Source organism: Oryx dammah, unplaced genomic scaffold, assembly GCF_014754425.2.
Source record: "Oryx dammah isolate SB20612 unplaced genomic scaffold, SCBI_Odam_1.1 HiC_scaffold_2, whole genome shotgun sequence".
In the NCBI taxonomy this organism is placed as follows: domain Eukaryota; kingdom Metazoa; phylum Chordata; class Mammalia; order Artiodactyla; family Bovidae; genus Oryx; species Oryx dammah.
The window spans coordinates 22,967,797-22,992,654 of NW_024070186.1; the positions used below are offsets into that span (position 1 = coordinate 22,967,797).

At 43.6% G+C, this 24,858-nt stretch overlaps 1 protein-coding gene and 1 non-coding gene across 2 annotated transcripts in view; one reads left to right on the top strand and one right to left on the bottom strand.

Annotated features, from left to right (window-relative positions):
• EPHB1 (EPH receptor B1) overlaps window positions 1–24,858 on the top strand; it is a 455,697-nt gene that overhangs the window by 195,770 nt on the left and 235,069 nt on the right. The window lies entirely within an intron of this gene.
• On the bottom strand, window positions 21,313–21,384 carry TRNAG-CCC. Its single transcript has one exon. It is a non-coding gene; the product is annotated as a tRNA-Gly (tRNA).

Sequence of the window (24,858 nt, forward strand, 5' to 3'; positions counted from 1 at the left end):
GTTGGGGATACTTTATAGTATGGCACTAGGAGAAAGGAGAGTAGTGGAAGGCAGTGCAGTGGACCACACTCACCAAGCAGTCTTGGAGGAAGACACGGAGGGTCCTGGGATGTGCTGACCTGTGATCAGAGTTCAAGGCCGGGGACTTGGTTGCCTCTCCCACCGTGTTTGTTAGCAGGCTGAGGAATTAGACGCCTACAGAGGTCTTCTGGGGTAAATTAAATAGATTCCTGCAAATGTTTCAAACTCCCCAATGCTTGTGTCTCTGGCATCCCAGTGCAAGCGATGAATCAAGGTCTAAGGGACAAGTGACATAAATCATATCTATCAGAAATGTTCTGAAAATTTGATTAGAGGATGAGACAGGGCCCCCAGAAAAGTGAATCAGTGTGTTTATTTACTGCATCAGAGTAAGAAAATTATAAATACCTTTTTGAAACTGTGTAGAGGGAGATTCTGAAAGTATTTTTAGCAAATAGGAGCCAATGAATGGGTATTACTAAGCATGGAAATCATAAAATATTACTTTAATTTATGGGACATTTTATTGATATTCTTTTTGTTTCTGACATTTTTATTTTAAGAAAAGTGGCTTTTTTGTTTTTACTAAAATTACACATTTCTATTAATATTTCACAGAAGCAAAACAAAAGTATAATGAGGAAAGTAAAAAACAACTCAAAAAATCCAGAAATTATAGTTGTTAACTTTAGGTCAACATAGATATGTCTCTATAATCTGTCTTCACTATAGCTTTAGAAAGATAGAGGATAATCACAAATAATTTTAGAAAAATGTGACAATGGTAATCGTGAAAATATTAATTTAACTTTATTTAAATGTAACTGAAGAAAAAGAAACTAATATACAGTGGAGGGTATTGCTACATTTGATAATGTTTCTTCACCAGAAAATATATTTCCTGAAAGATTCTGTAACAATAAGAAAGAATATTATATAAAAAACTGGGTGATTTGAATCGTTATTCTAAACTTCATATTTCAATTTTAAATAGTAACTATTAACCCCTTTCTATTAAAGATGAGGAAGTAGGCATATTTCTATTTCTTCTATTTCTTTACCTTTCCCTACCTCCTAATTTTCATTAATTAATTTTTAAAAATTTTAGGGTTTATAACAACTTCAAAATGTTTTTATTTTATTTCTCTATTAAAAATACTATAACAATTCCCAGTTGCTTTTTTGGTTACTTGGTATTCCATTCAGTACAGTTCAGTCGCTCAGTCGTGTCCACCTCTTTGCGAGCCCATGAACTAGAGTACGCCAGGCCTTCCTGTCCATCACCAACTCCTGGAGTTCACCCAAACCCGTGTCCATTGAATTCATCATTTTAATTTATCTGTATTGAATTTGAGTATTAAGTACTCTTTTCCCCTAGAAGGATTCTCTGCTACTTGAAGTTCTATATCCATGAGAACATCTGCCTGGGATGCAGGGTCACTGTAGACAAGCTGAGTCTCACCTGTGCCTCCCATGAGGGGTGACTGGCTGTCCTCTGCCTGCTGAGCACCTCCTTACCATTGAAATTCAACACCTTCACTGGGCAATGTTTGAATGCTTGTGACTCTACCCATAATTCCTTCATTTTTAGGAAATTTCTTTGTTGGGTCTCTGAATACTGAATCCAATTTTTGTTCTTTGGCTGGGGGCTTTAATTTAGGACCAGTTGTCATCCATAGATTCTGAGCCTTTTCTGTGCTCACCACTTATTTTTTATGTATTTATTCTGTCAGTAGTTCAGTCTTAAACCCTACTGATTCTGTAGCTTTTTCTGCTTTGCTTTATAATATTGTTCAGTTCACTTCAGTTCAGTTCAGTCACTCAGTCATGTCCGACTCTTTGCGACCCCATGAATTGCAGCACGCCAGGCCTCCCTGTCCATCACCAACTCCTGGAGTTCACTCAAACTCAAGCCCATTGAGTCAGTGATGCCATCCAGCCATCTCATCCTGGGTCGTCCCCTTCTCCTCCTGCCCCCAATCCCTCCCAGCATCAGAGTCTTTTCCAATGAGTCAACTCTTCGCATGAGGTGGCCAAAGTACTGGAGTTTCAGCTTTAGCATCATTCCTTCCAAAGAACACCCAGGACCGATCTCCTTTTGAATGGACTGGTTGGATCTCCTTGCAGTCCAAGAAACTCTCAAAAGTCTGCTCTAACACCACAGTTCAAAAGCATCAATTCTTCGGTGCTCAGCTTTCTTCACAGTCCAACTCTCACATCCATACATGACCACTGGAAAAACCATAATCTTGACTAGGTGGACCTTTGTTGGCAAAGTAATGTCTCTGCTTTTGAATATGCTGTCTAGGTTGGTCATAGCTTTGCTTCCAAGTAATAAGCATCTTTTAATTTCACGGCTGCAATCACCATCTGCCGTGATTTTGGAACCCAAAAAAATAAAATCTGACACTGTTTCCACTGTTTCCCCATCTGTTTGCCATGAATGATGGGACCAGATGCCATGATCTTAGTTTTTTGAATGTTGAGCTTTAAGCCAACTTTTTCACTCTCCTCTTTCCCTTTCATCAAGAGGCTTTTTAGTTCCTCTTCACTTTCTGCCATAAGGGTGGTGTCATCTGCATATCTGAGGTTATTGAGACTTCTCCTGGCAATCTTGATTCCAGCTTGTGATTCTTCCAGTCCAGCGTTTCTCATGATGTACTCTGCATATAAGTTAAATAAGTAAGGTGACAATATACAGCTTTGACGTACTCCTGGCTCAGAGGTTAAAGCGTTTGCCTGCAAGGCGGGAGACCTGGGTTTAATCCCTGGGTCGGGAAGATCCCTTGGAAAAGGAAATGGCAACCCACTCCAGTATTCTTGCCTGGAGAACCCCATGGACTGAGGAGCCTGGTAGGTTACAGTCCACGGAGTCGCAAAGAGTCGGACACAACTGAGCGACTTCACTTTCCCTATTTGGAACCAGTCCGTTGTTCCATGTCCAGTTCTAACTGTTGCTTCCTGACCTGCATATAGGTTTCTCAAAGGGCACATCAGGTGGTCTGGTGTTCCCAGCTCTTTCAGAATTTTCCACAGTATATAAGTTTCGTCATATGCATGCTCAGTTGCTTTAGTCGTGTCTGACTCTTTGTGACTTCATGGACTGTAGCCCGTCAGGCTCCTCTGCCCATGGGATTATCCAGGCAAGAATACTGGGGTGGGTTGCCATTTCCTCCTGCAAGGGATCTTCCGGACCCAGGAATCACACCTGGGTTTCCTACATCTCCTGCTTTGGGAGGTGGATTCTTTACCGCTGAGCCACCAACAGTAAAGAAAATGGAGCCACCTCCATTTTCATCATAACTTGTGTCTTTAACTGGAATCTCTAACTTTTTTTTTTTTTTTTTGTGGAGGGGGTTGTTTGTTTTATCATCTGGTTCTGAGCTTTTGTATTATGAATTCTTCTGAAAATAAATCCTTATGGTTTTTTTTTCTATTTCTTAGAGTATATTTTCTTTCATAGTGAGTTCTTTTCCTGTTTTCTTTTCATGCTATGTTTCTATATTTCTTTTTATTTTTGATACAGTTGGTAGTGATCTGCCCTGCTCTTTGTTTCTTTTCATATTGTTCACAGTTTCCGAGAGCAGCTCTGGGCACACCTGCCGTTTCTCTCCCCTCTTTGACTTTCTGCATGCCTGGTCTGTGGGCCACTTGTCTTCACACCTGAGCCCCACCTAAAGCACCCAGTTACTCATCCCTCCACCTTTCTGTCCCTAGGGGAAGAGGAAAGCTCTTCTGCCCATAGTGGAGGAGGAAAGCTCAGCCGGATCTGTGCACCATCTTTGATGGAGGCACCGTATGTACTCTCCATCAGTGTTTCCAACTAGGGCTGGTCCTCCTTGAGTTTGGGATAAAGCCTTGGCATTTGAATTGTTTCCCTGCTTCAAGGTGGAACCCCAAGAACTTCTGTTTCTATAAGGGTGTTAGCCCTGTAAAGAAAAAATATACCCTTTTAGCCTATTCCTTTCTAACTCTGCAAAGGAAGAGGTCTAGAGAGAATTTTCAGAAACCCTACTCACCAGCTACACTGAACTGTCCCCAGAGGCCTGCATGGTCCGCCTGCCTTACCCTCACCCTGGTGGATGTAGACCACATCCCCCTTGCCAGAGACCCCTCCTGCCTGCCTGCTTTTGTTCCTCGCCCTGCCTCATGCTCTCTTCCAATCTGCAGCCTTTCCAATATTGATCTCTCTGCACAGATCACTACTCCCTTTCTTCACACTTCATTTAAGTCAGACTTCAGCTCAGATGTCCCAACCTCAAGGAGCGTTCAAGGACCACTCATACAGGCCATGCCCGTCACAACTTGCACAGCTGTCCACTCCCCTTGGCAAGAATCCGTCTTGAGTTGAGTGAGGTGTGCAGTTAAACTCCTTCAGGACTTATGGCTAAATCTGGAAGCCAGCCCCTTTCCAGAGCTGTTCGTTTTAGTTATCCATTTCTCCCCAGGCTTCCTTAGCTTCCACTTTCTCTAGCTGCAATTTGGAAACTTTAATCCCAGGTCATTTACAAGGGAAAACTGCCTTTTCTTTTCATTTTTTTTTTGAAAGGTCATGCAGTAAATGAGTTCAATATTGAGACCTCATCTGAGACACCTTAGAAGCTTGTGATTTATGCTGCAGGGATCTGAGGCTGGTTCAGGGAGTGAAGGGGCCGCCCTGCTGTGAAGATGAAGGTTGGGATCTGCTCTTGAGACCTGGCTCCACAGGAATCTCTTTCGAGCTGTAAGCTTGGGGAGCTTGGTGATGCCTCTGAGGGAGGCAACCCCATGCAACTCATGGGCCTCCAGATTTCCCTCTGGTTCTAGGACAGTGTTGACCAAGCTTCTGGTCAATATTCGGAATCAAAACTTGTTTGTGCTCCTAGTTAAATCAGGACAGACATTGCAGGAGTGTTGACTGAGCATCAGCTTGCTGCTGTGCACTGTCTGAAGCTTTGAACACAAGTACAGAATCGTCCTGCTGTAGTGGAGGGATCCTCACCAGCATTAAGGCTGCCAATGCCCTCAAAATCCCTTGTGCCCACAGTCTCAGCAGTGGCTCCCTACAGGAAAGAGACTGTCTAGAGCAGCTGGGGACAGCATGGAGCCTTGTCCCTCCCCCTCTGTGCTGTGAGCTCGTGGAGGAAAGACCTGTCTTTTTTTTTTTTTTGGTTGCACCTTGAGGCATGCAGGACCTTTGTTCCCCAGCCAGGGATTATACTTGTACCCTCTTCACTGGGAGTGCAGAGTCTTAACCACTGGGCCTCCAAGGAAGTCCCTGGGAAGACCTGTCTTATTCATCCTCCCAGCTGCAATGAGACAGTAGATAAAAGTGAATCTCAAAGACCCTCTTCCCTCTCTCTTCCCTGAACACTCAAATCCCATCCCTCCTGACCTACATCACCCCAGCCTTGCTGTTGTGGCCCCTGCTATTGTGTTGAGAGTGTGCTCCTAGTCCCATCTGGGAATTTCTGCTTCTTGTTTCTCACCCCAATTTGGAGCTGATGGTGGGTTCCCTACCCCTGGTTCCGTGTCCTTTTCTGAAAGCCTCTCCACTGATTGTACACCTCAAGGTCCAGAAGGTTGCCTGCCTGGCTATAAGGGGCACTGTCCCCTGCCCCCCACGGCCAGGGTGCCCATCTGCACTTCTTGCTCTGTGTCTTTGGAAGCTACAGCAGCACAGGCCACTGGCTGCCCTTGCTGCCAGAGCACTTGCTGGGAAGCCATCCAGTCTTATCCGGATGCCAGGCAAGTGAGACCTGGGGAAACAGATAGATCTAAACCTGGCCTCGGAGGGGACAGCTAAATTGTCAAGCAGCACACTAATGGGGGCTGCTGACTGCACAGGTATCTCTGGGTTATAAATGCCCAGCACCAGAGAGCCTCCTAAGTCACACAGAGGACAACTTTATGATCCAGAAAGTAAAGAACTGGAACAAGATCAGCTCGTGACAGGGAGCAATTGATCGGGGATGGGAGAGAGCTTGGCCCCAGAGCTCAGAACTCCATAAACCACGGAGTTCAGTGCTTCCCAAGGGGACATGCCCTGACCACAGCACGGAGGTCTGGGGAGCCACGTGAGAGCTCTGAACAGCTGTGCCGTGGGGGCCTGGAGCACAGATGGGGCTGGGTTCCCTGCGCCAGCCCAGTTTACTCCCCTCACTGCTCACAGCATGGGCTTCCTCCAGCTCATTCTGATCTCTTGTTAAAAAAAAAAAAAAAAAAGACTACACTGGCTCCTCCACCCCCACTCTCAAGTGTTGGTCAGACTCCTTAGCATGGCATTTGGGGCGCTGTGAGATCCTGGGTTTGATGAGCTTTCTAGCCACATTTAATGCCTTGGGTCCCCCTATCTGTGACACGTATTCTCATCCATGGCTGGACTTTCTGCTCATTTAGATTTCTGTCACTAATGCTTCAGGTTTTATACTAGATGCCACCTCCTCCATGAAGCCCTCCAGGGTGAGGTACCCCTTCCATATGCAGTCTGTGCAAATGTTTTTGCATTTTTTTCTGTTTACTTGCTCATCTCATCACCAAATCCTTGACTGGGGTGGGTTGGACAAAGATGGTTTCTTGTTTACAATTTTATCCCTAGGGCATAATGCAGTGTTTGGCACATGGAGGATATTTGTTGAACAAATGAGTAATGAATAAATAAAGGGGTGATATGAAAATAAATGAATAAAATCACTAAGTGGGGAAAAAAAGTTGGCCCACCTAGGGGGATCCTCTCTGTGCCTGTCTATCCTGCTTCTTACCCTTCTACAGCAGGCTTCTGGGGCTTCGCAGTTAGTCATCTCAGGCTATGTCTTCAACTCCTGTTGTTTCCTGCCTGGGAATGTGCTTGCTGCTCACAATCAACTTCCTCCAGGAAGGCCTCCCTGAATTCCTTGTGGTCCTCCTCCAAGCACTACTATTTACATTGTTCTTTACATAGCTGTCTTAGGCTGTATCTTTTTACATTTTCATTGTATATCTTTATGTCCCATATTTACATTAAAAAAATTTTTTTGAGATAATCATAGATTCTTATACAGTTGTAAGAAGCAATACAGAGACCAGAGAGACCCATGTGCCCTTCATCCCGTTACCCAAACGGTAGTGCAATATCACAAGGAAGAAGTTGACATTGATGCAATCATTGACCTTATTCAGATTTCACCAGTTTTACATGCACTCACTGTGTGTGTAATTAGGTCTGTTTATTTTAATCACATGTGTAGAATTGGATGGCCATCACCATAGTCAAGATACAGAACAGTTTAGTACAAGCTTCCACTGAGACTTATCCAATGTGTGTATCAGATATTCCTTATTATTGCTGATTAGTGAGTGTTCCATGGTATTGATGTACAGTCAGTTTTTTGTTTCTATGGATTTCATATATGCAGGTTCAACCAACAGTGGCCAAAAAGTATTGGGAGAAAAAGTTATATAATTTTTCTTCTTAGGATTCCTAGTGTTGTCATCCTTATAGTCTTAGAATAAATGCATCTTACCCATGATATAGTATTTTTTTGTTAGATTGCTAGATTTGTCTTGGTAATATTTTATTTCAGATATATCTGTTAATATATTCACAGATGAACTGGACCTACAGTTTTATATGGGTGTTACCCTTTTCATCTTTGTCTCAATGTTCAGTTTTATTAATTCTCTCAATAAACATATTACATTAAAAAATATTAGGGAAAAAATTCCAGAAAGTCCCCCAAAGTAAAACTTGAATTGTCCATGCACTGGCAACTATTTACTTAACATTTACACTGTATTAGGTATTATAAGATCAGAAAACTAAGATTATGGCAAATAGATGGGGAAACAGTGGAAGCAGGGACAGACTTTATTTTTTGAGCTCCAAAATCACTGCAGATGGTGACTGCAGCCATGAAATTAAAAGACACTTGCTCCTTGGAAGAAAAGTTATGACCAACCTACACAGCTTAGTAAAAAGCAGAGACGTCCTTTGCCAACAAAGGTCCGTCCAGTCAAGGCTCTGGTTTTTCCAGTGGTCATGTATGGATGTGAGAGTTGGACTATAAAGAAAGCTGAGTGCTGAAGAATTGATGCTTTTGAACTGAGGTGTTGGAGAAGACCCATGAGACTCCTTTGAACAGCAAGGAGATCCAACCAGTCCATCCTAAAGATCAGTCTTGAATATTCATTGGAAGGATGGACGCTGAAGCTGAAACTCCACTACTTTGGCCACCTGATGAGAAGAACTGACTCATTTGAAAAGACCCTGATGCTGGGAAAGATTGAAGGCGGGAGGAGAAGGGGACGAGAGGAGATGGGACGGCTGGATAGCATCACCGACTCAATGGACATGCGTTTGAGTAAACTCCGGGAGTTGGTGATGGACAGGGAGGCCTGGTGTGCTGCAGTCCATGGGACCACAAAGAGTCAGACATGACTACGCAACTGAAATGAACTGAGGTATTATTAGTAACCTAGTGATAGTTTAAAGTACACAAGAGGGTGTGTGTAGGTTAAATGCAAATGCTAGGCCATTTTATGTAAGAGACTTGAGCATCCACACCTTTTGCTATCCTTGGGGGTCCTGGAACCAATCCTCTGAGAGATGACTGACTTGTAGTTTGTTTAACCATTCACCTGTTGCAAGACATCTGGGTTATTTCCAGTTTGGGGCAATTACAAATAAAGGTGCTATGAACATTCATCGTCAGGCTTTTGTATAAACATAAGTTTTCATTTTTCTACAGATGGCCAACAAGCATGTGAAAAGGTGCTTAACATCATTAGTCATTAGGGACATACCAATAAAAATCACAATGAGATGTCACTAGACACCTCTCAAAATAGCTAAAATTAAAAATAAACACCACATGCTGGAAAGGATGTGGCAAAAATGAATCACTCATACATTGCCAGTGGGATGTAAAATGGCACAGTCACTTTGGAAAAGATTATCACTGTTTCTTACAAAACTATACATGCCCTTATCATATGACCCAGTAATTAACTCTTGGGCATTTTAAAATTGTATATTAAAGCAAATTTGAAAAAAAAAACAATTCATATCCATAATGCAAAAAGTAGAAATATGCCTAAACATAAAGGATATAATCTATATCTTGCCATAACTTCTTGATGTAATTACTGCTAATATTTTGTGTATGTGTGTGTGTATATTTCTTTCATCAAAAATGGTGCCATATACTTTTCTGACTTTTTTTCATAGTATAGAGTTTGCCTCCTTCATATCAATGAGTACCTATGTTATAATGTTAACACTTGTCTTATTAAATTTGGTGACTTATTCACTAAGCTGAGACATCTAGACATTTTTATTCTTTTCTCCTGCTGTTATCAGTTCAGTTCAGTTGCTCAGTTGTGTCTGACTCTTTGCAACCCCATGAATCACAGCACACCAGACCTCCCTGTCCATCACCAACTCCCAGAGACCACCCAAACCCATGTCCATCAAGTCAGTGATGCCATCCAACCATCTCATCCTCTGTCGTCCCCTTCTCCTCCTGCCTTCAATCTTTCCCAGCATCAGGGTCTTTTCCAATGAGTCAGCTCTTTGCAGCAGGTGGCCAAAGTATTGGAGTTTCAGCTTCAACATCAGTCCTTCCAATGAACACGCAGGACTGATCTTATTTAGGATGGACTGGTTGGATCTCCTTGCCATCCAAGGAACTCTCAAGAGTCTTCTCCAACACCACAGTTCAAAAGCATCAATTCTTCTGCACTCAGCTATCTTGATAGTCCAACTCTTACATCCATTCATGACCACTAGAAAAACCATAGCCTTGACTAGATGGACCTTTGTTGGCAAAGTAATGTCTCTACTTTTGAATATGCTGTGTAGGTTGGTCATAACTTTCCTTCCAAGGAGTAAGCGTCTTTTAATTTCATGGCTGCAATCACCATCTGAAGTGATTTTGGAGCCCTCCAAAATAAAGCCAGCCACTGTTTCCACTGTTTCCCCATCTATTTGCCATGAAATGATGGGACTGGATGCCATGATCTTAGTTTTCTGAATGTTGAACTTTAAGCCAACTTTTTCACTCTCCTCTTTCACTTTCATCAAGAAGCTCTTTAGTTCTTCTTCCCTTTCTCCCATAAGGGTGGTGTCATCTGCATATCTGAGGTTATTGATATTTCTCCTGGCAATCTTGATTCCAGCTTGTGCTTCCTCCAGCCTGGTGTTTCTCATGATGTACTCTGCATATAAGTTAAATAAGCAGGGTGACAATATACAGCCTTGATGTACTCCTTTTCCTATTTGGAACCAGTCTGTTGTTCCATGTCCTAATGAAATTCCTTGTTGCACATATTTTTGATAACTTAATGGAGGATATTCTCAAGATAAATTTCAGTATGTAGAATTTTTGGATTAAACTTTTTCCCATTTTTAAGGTTTCTAGTAAAATTCCCATTTGCCATTCAGGTATGCTATACTGGTGTACCCTTCATAGTGTGGCTGCCCATAAGTGACCTCGACTGTTTCCAGCAATGCTCATTGTAATTCTTTTTAATCTGTGTTATGCTGACAGCAGAAAATGATGTCTTATTTATTTGATTTTAGATTTTTAAATTTGATTGCCAGTTGGACTAAATATTTGTTTGTATTTCTTCTGTTGTGAATTGCCTGTTTTTATACTTAATCCATTTTTCTATTGATTTGAAGGATATGAACCTTTGTCATATATATTTCATTTTTCCTAAATTTGTAATTAGATTTAGAACAGTATTTTTGCAGCAAACCTTAAAATTTTTATGTAGTTCAGTCTATCAGGTTTTCTCTTAAGTGTTTTCCCTTCAGTTCCTCCTTTGAAAGTTCTTCCTGACTCTAAAGTTATACAAATATTCATCTGTGTTTTACCATATTACTTTTATGGCTCAATTTTTCATTTAAATATTAGTTTAGTAGGGATTCATTTTGGGGATTTGGTATAAAGTAGGGATTTAATTTGTTTTCCAGTAGGTGACTTGTGTCTTTTCCTCGTAGCCTGAGTAATTCACTCTTTCCCTTGACTGGAAAGGCCCTCTTCACCACGGCCCACATTCTTTTCTGCTCTCAGATCTGCTCTGTGTCACCGAGATATCTGAAGCCAACTTTTCAACCTGCAAGCAGCCTGCTTTCTCTCTTCGATATTATCTTTATTATTTTCCGTGATGCGTCTAGGATCTCTTTTTTGCTGACTTTGCCTGGTGAGCCCATCTGTCTGTACACACAGGCCTTTATCTTCAGCTCAGTAACATTTTATTACATTATATCTCTCATTTCTCTTCTGCTTCATTTGTTGTGGATTCTATTTTAGGAGTCTTCATTATCTACATGTGGTTCTTCATTCTCCATTTGCCAAATCTTTCACCTTCTGCCATGTTGTCTGGATTTCTGTCACATTTGTTTTCTGTGTTACTGACTTGATATCTTGAAGCTTGATTGCTACTCTCCCCTGCCTACAAAGTGGCTTTGTTCCTGCTATTGCTATCCTCTCATTTTGAATCCATCTTCCCTTTCATTTCATCTTGTTGATCACTTTTTTTTGTTCCTCTTTCTTAGAAACCAAACTTCTTATACTCTCCTGAAAAAGTAAATGGTTTCCTGAATTTTTCTTCTGAATTCTGCAGTATCTCAGTTTTAGAGGTATGCTCTTCCTCTGGCTGAACAGAATGATGTGCTCATTCTTGGGCTGTGTGGTTTTCCCTTTGTAATTGAAAGCATGATAGACTTTGGTGAGACTTAGTGAGGTTCCACAGACTGGGTGAGAGGCCTGTCCTGAGAACCTGTGTCCATTCAATTCCGAGGGAGGCCCATCCTGGGACTCCATGTCAGCCCTCTGCCAGGGTGACTTCTTTTGTCTGCACCTTTTGTGTCTGCACCAGCTGGGAAGATGGATATGTACAGGTCCCTGTCCACTTTCTCACATATAAAATGCTTCCCATGATGTATCTCTGCCTAGGTGGCACATTCCTTTGACCTGCAGCATCTGGTTCTTTGGTTCTTCTAGTCTGATGTTATGTATGAAAAGTACAGTTCCCTGCCTGCCTCACTTCTGGGTGTTACTCTCCTTACCTGTTCCCAGAAGTGCTCTTCCCCTCAGCCCACAGCTTTCAGATGCATGATGTCACTTGTAGACCTTGGATAGCTATGTTCTATCTGGATGTTTTCTGGGTTAGGGAAGAGACTGAGGGTGGGGGGCAAGAAATGAAAACTTCCTTCACTGCCAGCACAGCCCAGTTCCTCAGTGGTAGTGGTCCTAGGTCTCAGGGGAGGGCAGCAGGTAGATCTTATTACCTTTTTTCTCAGGCAATCCTCTGCTTCAGGCAGCACAGTCTGGTGAGCCTGTTCTAAGCCCAGGTGTGTTTTCTCTTGATGTAGAGTATCCCCTCCCTCATCCTTACACAGATTATCTGCTAGTATTAGCTTGAAGAAAGGTTGTTGTAAGTTTTCAACATTTTCCTGACATCATGAAAGTTTTCCTGAAAAATTGTGCATGCCTTGGGCTGTCATCCACATTTTGAGCCAGAAAGTCTTCTCTCTCTTTTTTTTTTTTTCAGTTTTTATTTATTTTTTATTTTTTTTACTTTACAATACTGTATTGGTTTTGCCATACATTGACATGAATCCGCCACGGGTGTACATGAGTTCCCAATCCTGAACCCCCCTCCCACCACCCTCCCCATATCATCTCTCTGGGTCATCCCAGTGCACCAGCCCCAAGCATCCTGTATCCTGTATCGAACCTAGACTGGCGACTTTCTTACATGATAGTATACATGTCTTCTTAAATGTAGTGTGTTAAATCATTTATTTATCTGTCTACACCCTTCTCCCCACCCTACCCTGCCTGCATTTGTCTGTCAGCTCTCGGAAAGAATTATAATTCAACACTACATCAACAGTGTCTAACAGAGTCTTATTCATCAAGTTTAATAGAATTTTTTTTTAATTAAACTGGGATATGATTGCTAAGATAGAGACCAGAGAGAGAGAGAGAATGCTAAGCTTTGAGGGACATACAGCAGCAGGAGGAAGATAAGCCAGGAAGGAGAGACCAGAGGAGGATGGCTGGGTGGGAGAGGGCTGGCTGGGAGAGGGCTGGCTGGGAGAGGGCTGGCTGGGAGAAGGCTGGGTGGGAGAGGGCTGGGTGGGAGAGAACTGGCTGGGAGAGGGCTGGCTGGGAGAGGGCTGGCAGGCCGACTGGTCCAGGCTGGCAGGGTTGCCACAGGGCTGAGAAGGGCGATGGGTAAAGCGGTCAGTCACTGGTGACCTTTAGTTTCAGAAGCCTGAAGGAAACAGTCCCTTCCGTAGTTGAATGGCTGCGTAGATTGATGAAGTGGAAGCAGTTCTGAACAGATTTTAAAAGGAAAAGTGAAAAAGAGTAAAAACGAGGGCTTGAGGGGAAATCAGCATGCCAGAAGGGTTTTTTGTTTTGGTGACTGTTGTTGCTGTTGTTGGAACCGGGAAGATCTGATCAGCTTTATATCCTGGGGGAAGGAGACTGTGACTAGAAAGAGCAATTTGCAAGACAGGAGGAGTAGGATCCAAAGCCAGTGTGAGTCTGACCTGAGAAGGAGAATGAGAGGAGTGGAGGGGAGGCTGGTCTGAGAACCCCTGGAAGGTGAGAGCTGCTCTCTCTGCATGCAGGAGGCTCCAAGGGCGAGGGAGGTGCAGGTGTGTGTGTGTGTGTGTTGGTGGGAGGTGGGGGGGAGACGGGGCTGTGACAGAGATGCCTTAGGGGGCAAGGACAGAGGAGGGGGTGCCCTCTTCTCTGCCTTCCTACTGCAGGAGGAGCAGTAGGCTGCAGGGAAGGGGGAGGGGCGGGGCACAGAAGGCCTGGTGTGAAAAACAAAGATGAAAGTGTTGCCGGCAGCCTGCCAGCCCAGCCTGGGGTCAAAAGAAGCCTCTAGAGGCAACCTTGGGTGGCACCACAAGAGAGCCTTGAAAGCATCTCACTTCAGGTGGCCTTGTGCCCAGTGCTAACATTGATTGTCTTTCCAGGAGGCTTGAGGAAAGCTTGCAGGAAGTGGCTTTAAGTCAGGAGGGAGGCTCTCCTTTTCCCTCCCCTTTCAGGTGTTGTGGGGTATGGCTCCATACTTGTCTCCATAGATATGAAGTATGTGGGTGGAGGACACACAGTAAACCTCCATGGAGATGTCCCTGTTCTGGTTCACTGATCTCCAGACACCGGGTAGTGGTTCCGCTTACAGCCTCTGTGCCCCTCCCCACTCCTCTCTGCTAATTTACCTCGTCAAGGACAAACTTGAGCTCTTCAACTGGACTGGCTTACCACTGTCAGCTGGACCCAGCTGACAGCGTGGTTGTGAAAGACTCAGCTCTGAACTTGTGCTTATGATAGTCTTCTTGAGTTGAGAAACAAGATCTCAATTAACTAATTAATCAATTAATAAATAAAGCATTTATCTGATTTCCAGAAGATGATCAGGCAATCATCCGTGCCCATGAGAATGTACATATAGCTCAATGAAGGAAACTCACAGAAATAAAGCCTTTAAACTAAGGGGGACAGTTCACCCAAGGGGCAGACAGCCCACTGAAAGGAGAGGTAAAGGGATGCATGGAGTGAGTCTGGAGTCTTGTCTCAACCAAGCCGTTTCATGATAAACCAGAACTTGCAAATTAATTTTCCTTTCGGTATTCTTCAGTGCCCTTTCAAACAAATAATTAACCATGCAAAAATAATGCAGCATATTCTAGAACTCAATTCTGAGTACCACTCTCCAGAGCACTTGAATCGTGCCCTGGGGTTGGCATTGTTATAAGGAACTCTTGATGAGAATAATGCCTGATATCGTGCAATTGTGTGCAGTTGGCCTTCCTTGCCTGGTTCTGTGTACGCACATCAATTACACGCATTCAGTATAATTTGTCGTTTTAAAATCACACCTTCTATTTCACCCCAAGAAGATAAATGGATCCTGCCTGAGTCCCAGTTCCATTGATTTTTTGTGGTCCTATGGTGAGGCTATTATCAACACTAATCTCAAACCCTGCTAGGAGCCAGGCAGGCCTTAGAATACAGAACACCAATTTCGGCAACTTTCACCTTATTTTTCTTTTCACAGGCTTTTGTTCTGACTCCCCTCCTTATCTCGTTTCCAAATATGATTTGATTATCATCCTGTGAGGTCTGTTCTGTTGGCACCTTTTTGACATGTACAGCCCAGAAGAGGGTGAAGAGACCTCTCCTTGTGGGGCATGACCTCCTCAGCACAGGGTGTCCCTGCAGCTTTGATGCCTCACTGCACAGCCTCCCGTTCTGGTGGGATGAGACCACATCTTTCACCTTGCAGCTCTCAAAGTTACTCTTCCAGGGAGAGGAGGAAGAAAAGGAGGAGCAGGGGGAGTAGAAGTGAGAGGCCACAGGCACTGGGGAGGCTTTGGTAGTGAGCTCAGTGCTGGAAGATGGGGCTGCAGCCGCCATGTTTCCAGGGCCCGAAATGGTAGATATAAAGAGGGCCCTTTCCTTCCACTGTCAGGGCTGCTCTGCAGCCTCCTGGTTGTCACACGTCCCCACCTTCTGCTGGGCCCATGACCAAACCCAGAATCTGAAGAGATCACATAACAATTAAAAAAATATTGATTAGATTTTCAGAAGGCAAACCATTCAGTTCATTAAGATATTTCCAACAGGATGAAGGGCCTATAGGAAAGAGTAAGCCTTCCTTCACTGCTAACCCTGGGTCTCATGGCCTCTCAGAATACTGCTCTTACTGGCTCCATGGAACCTTCTAGAGACAGTCTAAGAATCAGGCATGCCCTCAGTTCCTTCTGCCGCATCACTGTCCATGGTGCTACTGGTCTTCCTCTGTTTCCTCTCCCCTCCTTGTCCCCTGTCCCCCCCACCACCGCGCAGCCCTCCACATCCCCTTCTTCTTCTTTGAGATAATTTATCTTGTAAGTGGCTCCATACCAAGACTCATAAGCCTGCCTCATTCTAAAGGGTTGCATAGAATTCTACTGCGTGGATGTATAATAACTTATTCAACTAATACCCTATTAATAGTTTCTTTGGTTGTTTCTACTCATTTTTATTTTACCATGAAAACATGCTGCACAAAAGATTTGAAAGCAGAGACCCAAACAGATATTCATGCAAACATGGTTATAACAGTATTTACTCACTTGTACAGGAGCCAAAAGGCAGAAACAACCCACATGGCCATCAGGAAATGAGCAGATAAACAAATATGGTATATCCATAAAATGGATAATAATCCCGTCATAAAAAGGAATGAAATGTTGATACATATGACAACATGGGTGGACCTTGAATACAGCATGTTGAGTGAAGGACGCATGTTTATGATTCCATTTGTGTGAATTGTGTAGAATAGGGAAATTCATAAAGATAAAAGAGAATAGAGGTTTGGGAGGGTAGGGAAAGGGGAGTGAGGAGGTATTGTTTAATGGATACAAAGTTTTATGTTGTTCCTTATCCCAGAGCTACTGACCTGAAGTTTGTGTAGGCGGGACCTATTGCCATTTTCTACTCCAGGGGATTGTCCCAACCCAGGGATCAAACCCATATCTCTTGTGCTTCTGGCATTGGCAGGCAGATTCTTTACAAGTAGCAGCACCTTGGAACCCTGTTTTATTTTGGGGATGATGAAAATGTTTCAGGTATAGATAGTAGGGATAGTTGTGCAATATTGAGAATGTATTTGTAATTGCTGTGTGTGTGTGTGTGTGTGTGTGTGTGTGTGTTTTGGTGAATGTATTTAATGACAGTAGAAAGACAGGGAAGATAGTAATGTTTTGCTGAAGTCTTAAAAGGAACAGAATGCTGCAGGGAGCATCCTTTTACAATAGAGCACTCTGTAGGAACACAGTATATCTGTATGATAAATGGAGTTACAGAGAGGGAGTGTGTGCATTTAAAATTTTGAATCTAGTTGTTCAGTTGCTAACTCATGTCCAACTTTGTGACCCCATGAACTGCAGCACGCCAGGCTTCCTGGTCCTTCACTATCTCCTGAAGTTTGCTCAAACTCATGTCCATTGTGTCAGTGATGCCATCCAACCATCTCATCCTCTGACACCCCCTTCTCCTTGTACCCCCAATTTTTCCCAGCATCAGGGTCTTTTCCAGTGAGTTGACTCTAAGCATCAGGTGGCCAAAGTATTGGAACTTAAGCGCCAATCCATACATGACTACTGGAAAAACTATAGCTTTGACTCTATGGACCCTTACTGGCAAAGTGACGTCTGTTTTTAATATACTGTCTAGGTTTGTCATAGTTTTTCTTCCAAGAAGCAAGTGTCTTTTAATTTCATGGCTGCAGTCACCATCCACAGTGATTTTGGAGCCTGAGAAAAGAAATTCTGTCACTGTTTCCACATTTTCCCTATCCATTTGCCATAAAGTCATGGGACTGGATGCCATGACCTTAGTTTTTTGAATGTTGAATTTTAAGCCAGCTTTTTCACTCTTCTTTTACCCTCACCAAGAGACTCCTTAGTTCTTCTTCACTTTCTGCCATTAAAGTAGTATCATCTGCATATCTACAAAGTTGCTGATATTTCTTCCAGCAATCTTGATTTCGGCTTGTGGGTCTTCCAGCCCAGCATTTTGCATGATGTACTCTGCATATAAGTTAAATAAGCAAGGTGATAATATACATCCTTGATGTACTCCTTTCCCAATTTTGAGCCAGTCCATTGTTCCACGTCTGGTTTTAACTGTTGCTTCTTGACCCACATACAGATTTCTCAGGAAACAGGTAAGGCAGTCTGGTATTCCCATCTCTTTAAGAATTTTCCACAGTTTGTTGTAATCCACACAGTCAAAGGCTTTAGTGTAGTCAATGAAGCAGAAATAGGTGTTTTTTTTTTTTGGAATTCTCTTGCTTTTTCTATGATCCAGTGGATGCTGGCAATTTGATCTCTGGTTCCTCTGACTTTTCTAAATCTAGCTTGTACATCTGGAAGTTCTCAGTTCATGAACTGTTGAAGCCTAGCTTTAAGGATTTTGAGCATTACCTTTCTAGCATGTGAAATGAGTGCAATTATGCAATAGTTTGAACATTTTTTGGCATTGCCTTTCTTTGGTATTGGAATAAAAACTGACCTTTTCCAGTCCTGTGGCTACTGCTGAGTTTTCCATATTGGCTGGCATATTGAGTGCAGCACTTACAGCATCATCTTTTAAGATTTGAAATAACTCAGCTGAAATTCCATCCCTTCTACTAGTTTTGTTCATAGCAATGCTTATTAAGGCCCACTTGACTTCATATTACATGATGTCAGGCTCTAGGTGAGTAACCACATCATCATGATTATCTGGGTCGTTAAGACCTTTTTTGTACAGTTCTTCTGTGTATTCTTGCCACCGCTTCTTAATCTCTTCTGCTTTTGTTAGGTCCTTGCCCTTTCTGTCCTTTATTGTGCCTATCTTTGCATGACAAAGCTGGCTTAAAACTCAACATTCAAACAACCAAGATCATGGCATCTGGTCCCATCATTTCATGGCAAATAGATGGGGAAACATTGGAAACAATGACAAACTTTTATTTTCGTGGGCTCCAAAATCACTGCAGATGGTGAATGCAGCCATGAAATTTAAAAATGCTTGCTCCTTGGAAGGAAAGCTATGACCAACTTAGACAGCACGTTAAAAAGCAGAAACATTACTTTGCCAACAACGGTTTGTCTAGTCAAAGGTATGGTTTTTCCGGTGGTCATGTATGGATGTGAGAGTTGGACCATAAAGAAAGCTGAGCGCCAAAGAATTGATGCTTTTGAACTGTGGTGCTGGATGAAACTCTTGAGAGTCCCTTGGGCTGTAAGGAGATCAGAACAGTCAATCTTAAAGGAAATCAGTCCTTAATGTTCATTGGAAGGACTGATGCTGAAGCTGAAGCTCCAATAGTTTGGCCATCTGATGCGAAGAACTGACTCATTGGAAAAGACCCTGATGATGGGAAAGAAGGCGGAAGGAGAAGGGGACAACAGAAGATGAGATGGTTGAATGGCATCACCGACTCGATGGACATGGGTTTGAGCAAGCTCTGGGAGTTGTTGGTGGACAGGGAAGCTTGGCATGCTGCAGTCCATGGATTGCAAAGAGTTGGACACAACTGAGCGACTAAACTGAACTTGTGTGAAATATTCCCTTGGTATCTCCAATTTTCTTGAATAGATCTTTAGTCTTTCCCATTCTGTTTTCTTACTCTTTTCTTTTCATTGTTAACTTAAGACTTTCTTATCTCTCCTTGCTATTCTCTGGAACTCTGCTTTAGGTTGGATATATCTTTCCCTTTCTCCTTTGCCTTTCACTTCTCTTCTTTGCTCAGCTATTTGTAAAGCTTCCTCAGACAAGTGCTTTGCCTTCTTGCATTTCTTTTTCTTGGAAATGGTTTTGGTCACTGCCTCCTGTACAGTGTCAGAAGCCTCCGTCCATAGTTCTTCAGGCACTCTATCAGATCTAATCTCTTGAATCTGTTTGTCACCTCCAGTGTATAATCATAAGGAATTTGGTTTAGGTCTTACCTGAATTGTCTAGTGGTTTTCCCTACTTTCTTCAATTTTAGCCTGCATTTTGATATATGATGCCAAATTTTCTTTCAAAAGATTGGACTAGGCAATGCTCTGACTCATGAGATATGTGGTTGGTTTGATACCAGCCACATTATGATGTCAAACAGTTTGATCTTTGCCACCCTGACAGCGGAAACATGGGACCCCATGTGGATTTAATTTGCATTTCTCTGAATTGGTTATGCCACATGTGGGGTGAGCGTCAGAGACTCCCTGGATCAGGAGTCACCTTGGTCCCAGGTCAAGATGGAAATAGACCAGGAGCAGCCTAGAGGCACAACGGTGGCTGGCTGGTGTGAAAGGAGAACTTCTGGCTCCTTTACCCCTCCCCAGCCTCCCTCTACCCTCTGCTTTAGCTTTCTCATGTGACTCATGGACCATAGAATGCACCTCGGAAGAGGACCTACCAGGTCCAGCTGCCCAGTACAGCGAGTCCTTGGTGTGCTCCCTTCCCAACCTGGAGAGTCTGCACACAGCTCCTGACAGCAAGCTCACTCCTTCCTGATTCCTGGGAAACTTACTTTCCATCAAATGTACCTCCTGGTTTTCCAACCTGTAATCTAGGGTCCTCTGAAGAACCAGAACAAATGTAGTTCTTATTTGAGTAGCTTTTGGGTCAGTTACTTGCAAAGATAGAGCCTGATAAATGCTGGTGAATGACTCCAAGAATACATGAATTACTTGCAAATTGCCGTCACTAATATTATTATTACCTTGTGGCTTCTTCAACAGTATAGAATTCTTAGGAAGACACCTCCTCAGTTCAGAGGACAGTGGGCTGGCCCTTTCCAGGATGCAGCGTACTCTGGGTCCATGCAGGAAGCATGTACCACCTAGCACGATTTGGTCTTCTTCAAACAGTTAGCTCCAGAGCCAAGGCATCTTGATTTATAACATACATTTGTCCTGTCTAAAGATCACCTTCTCTTGGCTTCAATCCAAAATTCCAAACCCCCATGATCAGTCTGAGTGAATCTTAACTCACTCACCAGCATTTCACGTAATTTCTTCCAGCTTTCTGTCACTTCCCGATTTGATATACATTCCATTAAACATTTCCCCTCCACTCTGTGGATTACAGTGCTGATTAGGTCAGGACGAAGGGTAGTGCCAGGTGGCGACATCCCATTTCTCAAGGCTGACAGGATACAGTTATTTAACAGAATTATTACTGATGCAACGGCTGAGGTCTCAGCCAAGTATCATGCCTATGGTGAAATTATGAGGGGCTCAGGGGCTCTGCTGATATCAGGATGATGGGGCCTGTGGGGAGAGCTGGGGGACAAAACAGGAAAGCTTCTATTAGTGCCTAAGTTCTGACTACCAAGGAACAAGTAGGTTGTGAGATGGAAGGGGGCACTTGGGCGAAAGTATTGACTTGTTATGTGGAACTGCAAAAGGATAGAAGGGTGGTTGCATACAGACATGTAGGTATAATTCGAGTCTAGGAATAACAGAACTATATATAGTGCTTACTGTGTGTCAGACACTGTCCTATGCATATGTGAAATCATTTCATTCTCACACATCCTAAGAGGCAGATGTAGTGTAGCTATTATTCCCATCTTACAGATGAGGAGATGGAAGCCCAGAGAATGGTCAAGTAATTTACCCCGAGTCATACCTGCAGGGTTGAAAGCCAAGTGTGTTGGCTCCAGGGAGTGTGCTCTTTACTGCACCCCGTGGCCTTGGAAAGCTCAGCCTCCATCATATTACTGTTATTATTGTTTATTTGGCTGCACTGGGTCTTAGTTGCAACATGTAGGATCTAGTTCCCTGACCGGGGATTGAACCCAGGGCCCTGCATTGGGAGCACAGAGTCTTAGCCACTGGACCACCAGGGAAGTCCCTCCGTTGTATTATGGAATGGATTTCAAAGAGTCTACTGGCATGTTCTGCTTCTAGAAAGAGGATTTGGCTAATCCCAGGGACTCCAGACCTCAGGTAAATTTTTCCAGGGTCTCAGTTCCTGTGGAATCTTCTCTCAGCCAAGTGGGAGAGGTGAAAGGGATTGCTATGATGAGCTGTTAAATAATCTGCCTCAAAAGGTGTCTCATCATGTTCCTGTCTGAATGTCATGTTCCTCATCATGTTCCCCATCTGAAAAGTGCAGGGAAAGTGAAGAAGGTCTGGGTCAAGGCGGGGCTTTGCCATCACCTGGCCCCTTGGTCTTCAGTTGTTTCATCTGTGAATAGACAAGACTGATCTAAAAGACAACTTTCTTATGTAAAAATTCAGTGTGTCTCCTGGTGTGCGGCGATTCATGGGGTTGCAAAGAGTTGGACACAACTGAGTGACTGAACTGAACTGAACTAGGATGGGGAAACCTAGGTCACACACCTGGATGAGGGCATTCACTGGACAGCTGGGGTCCACGTGGGGATGGGCCGACCTTCCTTCGCGTTCTTGAAGACTCACAGAACCCCATGTTGCCTAGGGAAGGGGAGCAGCATGAACCCACATCCTTCATTAGGTCTGGGAGCAGAGGTGAGGGAAGTGGTCCTCAGCCCCGCTGCACAAGTCAGAATCTGGGAAGGCTGGACACTCACTGATACCCCAGCCCATGTACAGAGCCTCAATCGGTCTTCCCACATTGGTGGGGATCAGGATCAGCCACTGAGCATGCGTGGCCCCTGGGAGCCTGGAAGGAGGGTAGGGCCCAGGCTGTTACATTTTTACTACGTTTTTCTGGACCGATTCTGATGATCATCAAAATGAAGAACAAATGGTCTGCGGTGTGGCTCAGTAATTTCTGAGAGCTATGGGTGTTCCATTGTGCAGACAAGGTGAGGCAGTCTGTGGGCTCTCTTGTGTTTGGCTTTGCAGAGAGCAGCAGAGGATGGGGAAGCAAAGGCAGGTCTCTGAACTCGGTCCGGGACTGGTGACCCGCAGGACTGGCCACAGCTGGAGCTGCAGCCACAGGCAGGCATGGGGGGACAGAGCCCTGGAGAGATCCAGAGCGTGTGCGAACTGTCAGAGAAGCTTCTTCACAGAACGCATTGTAAGGTTTTTCTAATATCCCGGTAATGGAAAAACTGTTAAGTGGACCTAGAGCAGTTATATTTCTAGCCAGCTTATTTCCCAATATGACTTCTTTTAGCCTCATTTTAATTTTTTTTTAAGATTTATACAACCTAAGAGCTAATTAGAATATAACATAAATCTGTTATTTAAAACAAAGATAGACCTTTCTGATTATGAAATTCTGATTATCTGTTTTTAAGAGATTTTTCTTTTGTGAAATTGATTCAAACCCATTATTTGTTTTTTTCAATCAAGTAGCATACAAAAGTACCCCCCCCCAAAAAAAAAAATAAAAAAAGAAGAAATTACTTCAAATTCCACCATGGAAAAGAAATTAACATTTGGTGAACATTATCACAGCTCTCTCTCTCTCTCTCTGATAGAGTGATAGCTAATTAGGTAAATTGAAACACTTTTACAAAAATAGAATTTTACTGTACACATTTTTAAATTAAAAGCAATATGTTTAGTTTGATTTGAATTTAATAGACAGAAAAATTAAACTGAAACTTCAAAAATTGCTGAAGTTCAGAAATAGTTTTCTTCCCTCCAAGTTATTTCAATTTCCGAGAGAATTTTCTGTAGTTAGTTATTTTGGGGGCAGAAGATGAGACTTGGTCCCAGTTTTAAAATTTCACAGTGTCTCCTGCCACCTTCCCCCCTCGTTCCGACTCTGGATTTCTCTTGCTACTATTTTTACATCAATAAAGTTTGTAGCATTTGCATCCTGTTCTTTGCTGTCAGGCCAAGATGTTTACAGTACTGCGCTCCCTTCTGCTCACCTGCTGTTTGCCTGACCTTCACCAGCAGGCATTCCTATATTCCAGGGCAACGTTCTCAAGCATTAAAGTACATATGAATCCCTTGGGGATTTGGTTAAAATGCAGATTTGGGGGCTCTAGGTCTGAGGTGGGGAGATCTGTATTTCTAACCAGCTCCTTTAGGATACTCACACTGCTGGCTGCAAGAACCGCACTTTGATGGACAGGTTCTAAACTGTTTTACTTCTTAGCTGATCACATTCTGTCCTCTGACCCCTTCCCAGCCCTCCCCCCATAGCTCACTGGTGCTGTGCTCCCTGAAATGTGGCATTCTTGAGAATTCTTGGGTTCTCTTGCCTCTTGCCTATTTGTGTGCCCGGGGTGCCGGACTTTAAAATACATGGGTGACATCCATTCCTTCGCTCAGAATTGTAGACCTTTTTCAGTGTCTTCTGGCATTGAACATGGCTGTGGGCAGTTTAGGGAGAGCCTGATTTTTACCTTTTGAAGGAGATTCACCTTTTTCCAGCTGGATGTCCAGAGGACTCCTCTTTTATCCTTGAGGTGGTGATTCACCAGGATGTGTCTTGATTTGACCTTGGGATGTATTTTGGCTTTTTCAGGTGGCAGTGTCAAGCCGTTAATTCAGGAAGCCTTTGTCCTGTGTGCTCCAGGTGCTCTGAGCCTGGAGTCTGCAGAGTACTGACAAAGCTTTGTTGGTGGGTGCATGGGGCCCAGCCTGCTGTCACTGGGAACGTGGGCTGGGACCCATTGAGGCTGTTTCCTTGCCTCCTCCACACTCTCTTCTCGAAGTTTCTCCCAGCCAGGACCCCTTAGCCTGGTAACCCTGGAGATGGGGACAGGAGGAGGCAGAGACAGAGAAGAGAGACGAGCAATCTTGGGGGTGTTTCCCAGCTTCCCATACGTTCTCCTGCACCTTGGCTCTCAGAACGCCGGAGGGTGTTTCAAGGAGGCAGCCTTTCCTTTGGAGAAATCCAGATCTTGCCCAAAGTCTGAGGAGGTTTGTGTCAGCTTTCAATATTATTCCAAATTTCTATGCATTTTCTACTCTGCAGTTTGTAGTGAGTGTATATGTGCTAAGTCACTTCAGTCTTGTCCAACTCCTTGCGACCTTCGACTGTAGCCCACCAGTCTCCTCTGTCCATGGGGTTCTCCAGCCAACAAAACTGGAGCAGTTGCTGTTTCCTCCTCCAGGGGATCTTCCTAACCCAGGGATCAAGCCACGTCTCTGTCTCCTGCATTGGCTGGCAGCTTCTTTTGATGTGGTGGCTGTTTATTTTAGTAAAAGTTGATCTTTCTTTCCTTCCTACAGGGAAAAACTCTTTTTGTGCATTTAGCTAGAGATAGAAAGCTTTAGCTACAACTTTACATTTCTTCACCTTTCTGTCTAAGCCAAGGGCAGGATGAGGTTCAACTTTCTTCTTCTTCTTTTTTTTTTTGCAATTGACAAGTCTAATGGGGGACACCTGGCTCACTGTCCCTGCTGCCTAGGTTCCTGGAGCTGGAGCTGTT